The sequence below is a fragment of the Sardina pilchardus genome, chromosome 21 (assembly GCF_963854185.1).
Source record: "Sardina pilchardus chromosome 21, fSarPil1.1, whole genome shotgun sequence".
Classification (NCBI taxonomy): domain Eukaryota; kingdom Metazoa; phylum Chordata; class Actinopteri; order Clupeiformes; family Clupeidae; genus Sardina; species Sardina pilchardus.
Genome location: NC_085014.1, coordinates 5,646,883 through 5,656,882, shown reverse-complemented (window position 1 = coordinate 5,656,882; position 10,000 = coordinate 5,646,883). Strand labels below are relative to the sequence as shown.

Sequence of the window (10,000 nt, the reverse complement as noted above, 5' to 3'; positions counted from 1 at the left end):
TTGTTGTTGTTGTTGTGTGATTGTTGTTGTGTGATTGTTGTTGTTGTGTGATTGTTGTTGTTGATGTGTGATCATGTTGTTGTTGTTGTTGTGTGATCGTGTGATTGTTGTTGTTGTGTGATGTGTGATCGTTGTTGTTGTTGTGTGATAGTTGTTTGGTTGTGTGATAGTTGTTTGTCATCATTGTTGTTGTGTGATTGTTGTGTGAAAGTTTGGTTGTGTGATAGTTGTTTGTCATCATTGTTGTTGTGTGATCGTTGTTGTTGTTGTGTGATTGTTGTTATTGTGTGATCCTTGTTGTTGTGTGATTGTTGTTGTTTTGTGATTGTTGTTGTTATTGTTGTTGTGTGATCGTTGTTGTTGTTGTTGTGTGATTGCTGTTGTTGTGTGATCGTTGTTGTTGTTGTGCGATCGTTTTTGTTGATGTGTGATCGTGTTGTTGTTGTTGTGTGATTGTTGTTGTTGTGTGATGTGTGATTGTTGTTGTTGTTGTTGTTGTGTGATAGTTGTTTGGTTGTGTGATAGTTGTTTGTCATCATTGTTGTTGTGTGATCATCGTTGTTGTTGTGTGATAGTTGTTGTTGTTGTTGTTGTTGTTGTTGTGTGATTGTTGTTGTGTGATTGTTGTTGTTGTGTGATCATTGTTGTTGTGTGATCGTTGTTGTTGTTGTGTGATCGTTGCTGTAGTAGTGCTTCAGTGACGGTCTTTTCATGTTCTGTGTGTTTTGTTTCCCTCTGTTTGCAGGCAGTGTGCTGTGAGGACTGCTGCCCTGATTCATACAGAAGAAGTTCCAAGCCCGCAAGTAAGTTCACTCACTTATTAGCGAGGTTAACGAGGTATGTTGCGCTCAAAGCCAGGATATGCTGTGACACGAAAGTGGCTCTGTTTAGCGTTGCGATATCACCATGGTATCTTATGCTCACAACTAAACCTGGTCATAGTTTATATACAATTCTGCAAAATATTTACACTTAACACGCATTCACCGCATGGGCTATTTTTTGACAGCACTGTTCCCCATTCTTATTTATCACAGTGGTATTTCCCCGCACTGTGATCTGACTGTTTTACTCCTCATAGGAGTTCATTATCATGACTTGTTCGAAATGGGCAAAATATACAGCTCTCGCTCGTGGATTCTCCATGTTGTAAAGGTGATTGAACTGTCGCTAAATGCCCCGGACAACGGACAACTGGTGCGGACAACCTGTGGGGTATCCTACGAAGCAAGTTAGACAAATCTAGGTTATCTAGACATATCGAGGCTGCACAAAGCCTTAACTCGGGTATTAAGTTAAGTGATACAGTGACGCTAAAACAAATCCACTTTCGTATGACAGCATACCCTGGCTTTGAGCGCAACATGCCTCGCCAAGCCACTAATCGAGCTTCGTAGGACACCCCACAGGTTTGACAAATTCAACCCGTCAGTGAGCTTTGTGATACCACTCATCTCTGATTGCGACTTTTGTATTTGTCGATCCAGGTTATGTTCAGCGAGATTCATAGTATACCCCACTGGTAGAGACACACATACATACACTCATACACGTAGAATCGCATATAGCATTATATTATGCGTGCATGTATTTGTGTCTGTAGCTGTTTAGTTTATCCCCTCCTTTCATGTGTTTATGTAGTGGGCTCCATCAACTGTCCAGGGTGAAGTCGGTCTGTACTGATTGCACTACCTTCTACTTGATGATGTCTGGTAGCCGTGGCTACTGCCCTCAACCTGGTGTAAGTGTTTGTGTGTTTTGAATGTAATTTTTTTGTTCCATAGTGAGGGCTGTAGGGTATGTTATTGAGCATGCTCTAATTTGTTTGTCATATATGTGCTATTTAATGCATTACTCCAGAAAGTAATCATGATCATTACAGTTACTTAAATAGTCCTCTTTATTAGAAGATTTTAAAAGCAAGTTTCTTTGAAAACAGAACAAAGTACACATCTGCATTACTTCTAAAGCCCAATTCACACCAAAGAAGAGTTGCAGCGGTGTGAATTAGAGGTTGCATGGAGTTGCAAGCTGTTGCAAGCCGTCTCAAAGCATTCAACATGTTTAGTTGCAGTTGCAAGGTTTTAGAACTTCACCGCTCGGCTCGGCTTGGCTCGTCGCGAATCTTTGGTCTAAACCCTGCTTAACTATTGCACCTGACTTGTAGGCTGCTAGTGTGGGTTTGCTTTTATTTGTCACACAAAACTGAGTAGTTTGCATTGATTATATTCATGGACAGGGTCAATTGTAATATATGCATTTTCTCTTTTACAGACACTTGACACTTGACATTTACTGCCAAAAGGTACCATCAGAGCACCTCTCTGCAGGACATCTATACCAGAAGAGTACAGAGGCCCAAAATATTTCAAAAGACATTTCACACCCTGACCATGGACTGTTTAAACCACTGAGGTCAAGCAGACGTCTCTGTTCCCACATGGCTAGAACAGACTGAGAAGGAGTTTCTTTCCTGAAGCCATCTGCATCCCGATCACACATAACTCTTTAAACTACATTATATAGACTTGCCATACTGCACTTACACACACTGCTCTGTTTACCACCTGAAAAGATTGTTGGTGCAATGTCTCAGGTTTTGTTCAAATCATGTCTACTGTATATCAAGGATGGTTCCCAAAATCAACGCCTGTTCGCCAGGCTCATTTTCTGCAAGGCCCTTGATTTGGGGAAAAGTGTGAAAACCAGTGACATTAAGGGTATGAACTTCTTTTTGTACACATTTACATACTATGGGTTATTAATGTTGTGCCAATATTTTAGCTCTCCATATATAATGTTGACACAAAAATATGTTTACAAGGCCCATAGTATCACCAGTTTTGCACCGTGTTCCTTATCTAGGGCCTCATATAAAATTAATGGGTATGCACTACAAACAACGGTCCAGTCATACTGAGAACATGTCTGTCTTTCATCTTCCACCAAGTTTGGACAAGCTAGGAACAATATTTTTTAAATATATCAATGCCTAAAGATGGCCTCCAAGATAAGGAATTTCTGAGAGTGAAAATGATACAAAATCAAGGGTTAAAAGGGGTATGGAATTATAAAATTGAGCAAAAATATTTTACAGGTCTTGGTTTTGGGACTTAAAGGTAGTCAAGAGCAAAATCTGAGACGGTGCAGCAACTGTTTTCCTGGATTTTATCTGACTTCAAACAGAATGACCACCCTTCCCTATCGTTAAATTACATGTATTTCTAAATCCTTCTTTCTTTATCCTGTACACCTCTGCACAGGCAAGTTGAGAAGCTGAATGCCAGTTCTCTATGTATTTTACAATGATATCTCTGTATCTGACAATTCCTTGAATCCTTGACAGAAGGCTCAATTTTGTATTGTGATATTTTGTGATGTCTACAGAAATAAAAAATACTTGTTACCGACTTGTGTTGTTTTTCATTTTTTTACATCATTTTGGCATCATTTGCAACTCATGGACATGTACACATTGGGTTGGCATTTCTAAGTATAGTGTTGTAGACTGATTCAATTTGGCATGTAACATCCTTGGATAACAAAATATGTGTGTGGAATGGAATCGTCAACCCTCACATATTCACAGACTATAGTACTCCCTTCAAATCCTTTTTTTCCATCTTTAGCTCCGCCTCCTGGAAACACAGAAGTAGCTAAGCCTCAAATGTGACAAACTATTTTGTTTTTACCCCCTTATACAGCAAGCCCACAGCATGGCAAAGCGTAGTGTTATAGTGACGCCCCCTGGCAACCATCCCTATTACCCTAGCAACGCCCTAGCAACCACCTTTTCAACGTCAACGTAGCAACCAGCATAGCAGCCAACATGATTACCACCATAGCAGGAACCAGCATAGCAACCGCATTATTTTGCACAGCAACCACCATACGTAGCGTAGCAACGCCCTAGCAATCATCTCAATGACCCTAGCAATGTCCTAGCAACCATCTTAACTACCCTAGCAACAACCTAGCAACCAGCTCTACAATGTCAACCTAGCAACCACTAAAGCAACCAACATGATTACCTAGCAACCACCATAGCAACCACTTTATTTATGCATTTTGGCCTATTGGATGTTGCGTTAATGCAGATAACTTTTGATCTGTGTGCCTGATTTTCAAAAATAAGGTACTGTTGCGACCCTTTTGGTGATCTGCACCTGATGAAGCCCACTCTTGCAATTCCTCAGATACCATTCTAGTTGATTATAACTGGTGTAACCTTATCAAGGCCTGTCTAACTATGCAAATCAAGGACATCTATACCTAGGGTTGGTATTTGTAACTTGTATACCCCTTAGACTGATTAAATTTGGCATGTGACATCTGTATATGACACTAAATATGAGTGTGTGATAAAATCACACATCACATATTCACAGACTCTATAGCGCCCCCTAGAAATCCAATATTTCCTATATTTGGCTCCGCCTCCTGGCAACACACAAGCCACTAGCTGTCTCAAATTTGACATACTAGTTTGTTATCATCCCCTGTACCAAAATATGTGCCACATGCTGGCACTATCTTGAGTTAACTGGTGTAATCCTATCAAGGCCTGTCTGACCTATGCAAATTATGACCATCTACACCTAGGGTTAGAATTTCTAACTTACATACCTCATAGACAGACTAAATTTGGCATGTGACATCTATGTATGACATAAAATATATGAGTGAAGTAAAACCACACCTCACATATTCACAGACTCTATAGCGCCCCCTAGAAATCTAGATTTTCCAATCTTTGGCTCCGCCTCCTGTCAACACACAAGCAGCTGGAGGTCTCAAATTTGACTAACAAGTTTGTTATCACTCCCTGAATCAAAATATGTGCCACATGTCAACATTTCATGAAACAATGAGTGTGACACTTACTTAGGCCTATCTGGCCAATATGGGTGTCTGAATTGTAGTTTCTGAGTATGTCCAGAGCATCAAACTTGCCAAGGCAGGTAAGGTCAGTGAAATTGGGTTTATTTCAACACAGCATACCTCTGTGTATCATAATCAATCAAAATATGGATGTTTTAATGGTTTGGGTATGATTTAAGAACTTTTGTGTATCAACTTATGTGAAAAATATGCTCTCCAACGTCAATTTCTAAAGCTGTCTTGTGGATCAGAATTCCCACAGCATATAAGATGAGTGAAATTGGGTTCATTTCAGTACAACACACCTCTGTGTATCATAATCAATCAAAATATGGATGTTTTAATGGTTTGGGTATGATTTAAGAACTTTTGTGTATCAACTTATGTGACAAATATGCTCTCTGAACATCAGTTTCTGAAGATGTCTTCTGGATCAAAATTCCCACTGCGCATAAGATCTGTGAAATTCAGTTTATTTCAGTACAGCACACCTCTGTGTATCATAATCAATCAAAATATGGATGTTTTAATGGTTTGGGTATGATTTAAGAACTTCTGTGTATCGACTTATGTGAAAAATATGCTCTCTGAACATCAGTTTCTGAAGATGCCTTCTGGATCAAAATTCCCACTGCACATAAGATCAGTGAAATTGGGTTTATTTCAGTACAGCACACCTCTGTGTATCATAATCAATTAAAAAAAGGATGTTTTAATGGTTTGGGTATGATTTAAGAACTTTTGTGTATCGACTTATGTGAAAAATAAGCTCTCTGAACATCAGTTTCTGAAGATGTCTTGTGGATCAAAATTCCCACTGCACATAAGATCAGTGAAATTGGGTTTATTTCAGTACAGCATACCTCTGTGTATCATAAACAGTCAAAATATGGATGTTTTAATGGTTTGGGTATGATTTAAGAACTTTTATTTATCAACGTATGTCAAAAATATGCCCTCTAAACATTCGTTTTTGAGGATGTGTTGTGGATCAAAATTCCCAGTGTGTAAGATCAGTGAAATTGGGTGTATTCAGTACAGCACACCTCTGTGTATCATAAACAGTCAAAATATGGATGTTTTAATGGTTTGAGTATGATTTAAAAACTTTTATTTATCAACGTATGTCAAAAATATGCCCTCTAAACATCAGTTTCTGAAGATGGTTCATCAACTTGTGTGCATGCAAAACTGTCTGAAAACTCAACCGAATAGCTGTCTAGATGGTACTTTTTAAGGCAGTCACGTATGTCAAAACTGACCGGCAAATCATGTTTATTTATCACAAAACATGTGAAATGAGAAACAGGCACAAAATGGGTGTTATGAGGTGGTTGGTTCGATTCATCAACTTGTGCGCATGCAAAACTGTCTGACGATATAGCCAGAGTGCAGTCTATATGAACATAACTGTAACCCTAAGGTGCAATCAAGGCCTGCCTGTCTATGCAAATCATGAACATGTATGTTTACTAAGACATAGCCTACAGCATTCAGATGAACTTGTGTATCTTTTACAACATGTACACATTGGTCCGAACAGCTCTGGATCGAGCATAGTTGACGGTGCAATTCCAGACCGTACTTCCCGACCTGAAATGTTGTGGGAAGGGCTAAGTTTGGCTGGCACCCAGGTGAAATGAATGTAAGAATAAAAACTGAAATGACAAATGAATTAAATTAATGCCTTTATTTTAATTGCATTGCAGTATAAGTAAATTGTAGAGACACTCAAGTAAGGTGCATATATTTATACAGTATATATGAAACATAAAAGCACAACTTCCCACTCTGATTTCATGTATTCATTGTTATCCTTCTTTATAATCTGCCGCTGCTGCTGATGGCGTTTATAGTGCTGGTGGTGCTGCTCCTGCTGCTGCTGCTGCTTCTGTTGTTGGTGCTGCTCCTGCTGCTGCTGCCTCAACAAACAGCTGATCATTGACATGACTCCTTAGGCCACCAAGGCAGCCTGTATTCCTCAGCATATTTGGGCCTTGATAAACCCTGAATTAGTGTTGAGGTAGAAAGGTGTTAAAGTGTAATCAGACACAGTAGTCTGCATCATTTCTTTACATTTCATTTCTTTACATCTAAAGACAAACATACCACTTGACATGTGTCTATTTATGTAGAGGTTAACCAGCTCGGTCATCCGCTCCTCTGTCCAAAAGGCTTCAAGATGGTTTGGACCTAAATAAACGGTAACAGAAAAAATGCCATTACCATTCTGTTTGTGTCAATATAATTTCTATCATAACTCAGGGCCATACTAAAATAACTGTTTTCTGAAAGCTTGTCAGTTATAGATGTGATTTAACATACATTAGAACATATCCCACCTTCCTGCAACCTTTGGACAACATAAATCTATACATCATTCTATTCTGCATACTGGCGAACGAGGTACACATATGATACGATTTGAGGTCCACCTCAAAGGCAGAGCAATTTCACCTAACCAAACCATATATTTTCTTAAAGCTTGTCAGTTATAGATGTGATTTAACATACATTAGAAAATATCCCACCTTCCTGCAACCTTTGCACAACATAAATCTATACATGACTCTATTCTGCATACTGACGAACGAGGTACACATATGATACGATTTGAGGTCCAACTCAAAGGCAGAGCAATTTCACCTAACCAAACCATATATTTTCTGAAAGCTTGTCAGTTATAGATGTGATTTAACATACATTACAACATATCCCACCTTCCTGCAACCTTTGCACAACATAAATCTATACATGACTCTATTCTGCATACTGACGAACGAGGTGCACATATGATACGATTTGAGGTCCAACTCAAAGGCAGAGCAATTTCACCTAACCAAACCATATATTTTCTGAAAGCTTGTCAGTTATAGATGTGATTTAACATACATTAGAACATATCCCACCTTCCTGCAACCTTTGCACAACATAAATCTATACATGACTCTATTCTGCATACTGACGAACGAGGTACACATATGATACGATTTGAGGTCCAACTCAAAGGCAGAGCAATTTCACCTAACCAAACCATATATTTTCTGAAAGCTTGTCAGTTATAGATGTAATTTAACATACATTACAACATATCCCACCTTCCTGCAACCTTTGGACAACATAAATCTATACATCATTCTATTCTGCATACTGGCGAACGAGGTACACATATGATACGATTTGAGGTCCACCTCAAAGGCAGAGCAATTTCACCTAACCAAACCATATATTTTCTGAAAGCTTGTCAGTTATAGATGTGATTTAACATACATTAGAACATATCCCACCTTCCTGCAACCTTTGCACAACATAAATCTATACATGACTCTATTCTGCATACTGACGAACGAGGTACACATATGATACGATTTGAGGTCCAACTCAAAGGCAAAGCCATTTCACCTAACCAAACCATATATTTTCTGAAAGCTTGTCAGTTATAAATGTGATTTAACATACATTAGAACATATCCCACCTTCCTGCAACCTTTGGACAAAATAAATCTATACATGACTCTATTCTGCATATTGACGAACGAGGTACACATATGATACGATTTGAGGTCCAACTCAAAGGCAGAGCAATTTCACCTAACCAAACCATATATTTTCTGAAAGCTTGTCAGTTATAGATGTGATTTAACATACATTAGAACATATCCCACCTTCCTGCAACCTTTGGACAACATAAATCTATACATGGTTCTATTTTGTATATTTGTTGAAAGGCAAAGCAAATTCACAGAAAATGTATGGCTCAGGAAGGACATGCCGTAATTCCTATGAATTGACATCTAGGGGCTATAGGCTTTCAGAAAATATATGGTATAGGTGGTCAATTCAGCTGACCCTTAATAGTATAGGCCAAAATGTATCAACTGTACAGTAGGTTTCCCAATCTACAATATGGGCCTATATTTAGTGTAGCAACAACCATATGTACCATAGCCAAACCACAGTAAAGGTTAGGTAAAAGTGATGCAAAATACCTACCAATTGTCTTCCGTATCCACCTGCTGCAGTAGACCATGATGTGAGGATGCGCTCCATAACACAGCTGTTAATGGAAGCAAGAACTGAGGTGTCGAGGCTAGCATGCTCCTCTTCAGGAAGTAGACAAATGAGTAGCCAAACAAGGACAAACAAGGGTTTGTTGCTAGTTATCTTGTAGTATGACACTGCTCTCCTTTCTGTGAGTGTTCTGTTGGAGTCATACAGGACAGTATCATCAGGATATCAGGAGCAAGAATCTGTGAAAACATGATGAAATGAAAACAAAAAAGACATAAAGATTTGTCTAGAAAACATTGCAGGACCATAATCCTTAAACAACACATCAGGACACCTTCCTTTCCTTTTTCATTTTCATCACTACTGCAATTCATAGACATTGTATAGGTGAGACAAGGGTAAAACTGCTGTGGGTATTTATTCAAATACTGGAGTAGCCTATTGTAGTTCTTATGCAGGAAAATAATACAGTACCGGTAGGCTACTTTGGACATTAAAAGCTGCATTGTACTATTTGGTATGCTGAAGAAATGCACTATTTAAAAATAATAATAATAATAAAAAAACATTATTTAAAAACAAAATCAAAACAACAACAACATTATTACATGTTTACCCCACATGGCTTGCTCTCACTCTATGATGCATTTCCGTTTTTTGTGTGTGCCTGTCACATGACAGCAACCCACTGATCTATAAAATATACAAACATAAAGTGTTCTTTAAGTGATCAGTGCAGTAACCCATCACCCTCTTATATTCTTCTTCCTTTCCCGAGCGTTCGCCGCCTAATCTGCAGTTTAGATTCGATTGCACATGCCTGTCTGATAACTTTATCATTATCACTCGCTTTATGTATGGCAACATTGAATAAACGACGTGGTATATAATTTTGTATTGTCAATATAGCTCAATAACATACCACATGCAATTAAAATGGCCATAATGGCCATATCAATGCAAGATGTATGCGAAAATGACATATGTTTCTTATTGCAAGCTAGCATTAGCTGTTATTATTAGGGTATAACATTCTAGCTGGCTATCGACAAGATCACAGAGAAAAGCATATAGATGTGCAGCCGTAGCCAACTAGCCTACTTGTCAC

The 10,000-nt window shown here is 38.6% G+C and overlaps 2 long non-coding RNA genes across 2 annotated transcripts in view; one reads left to right on the top strand and one right to left on the bottom strand.

Annotated features, from left to right (window-relative positions):
* The window catches only part of LOC134069259 (uncharacterized), a 6,311-nt gene extending 2,901 nt beyond the window's left edge, over positions 1–3,410 (top strand). Inside the window, exons 3-5 of the long non-coding RNA XR_009936798.1 lie at positions 746–803; positions 1,642–1,741; positions 2,275–3,410. This is a non-coding gene — a long non-coding RNA (uncharacterized LOC134069259). The remainder of the gene's footprint in view (positions 1–745; positions 804–1,641; positions 1,742–2,274) is intronic.
* Positions 3,411–6,499: 3,089 nt separating this feature from the next.
* The window catches only part of LOC134069071 (uncharacterized), a 4,090-nt gene continuing 589 nt past the window's right edge, over positions 6,500–10,000 (bottom strand). The window contains exons 2-4 of the long non-coding RNA XR_009936763.1: positions 8,875–9,131; positions 6,991–7,074; positions 6,500–6,888 (exon numbers count right to left, since the gene is read on the bottom strand). This is a non-coding gene — a long non-coding RNA (uncharacterized LOC134069071). The remainder of the gene's footprint in view (positions 6,889–6,990; positions 7,075–8,874; positions 9,132–10,000) is intronic.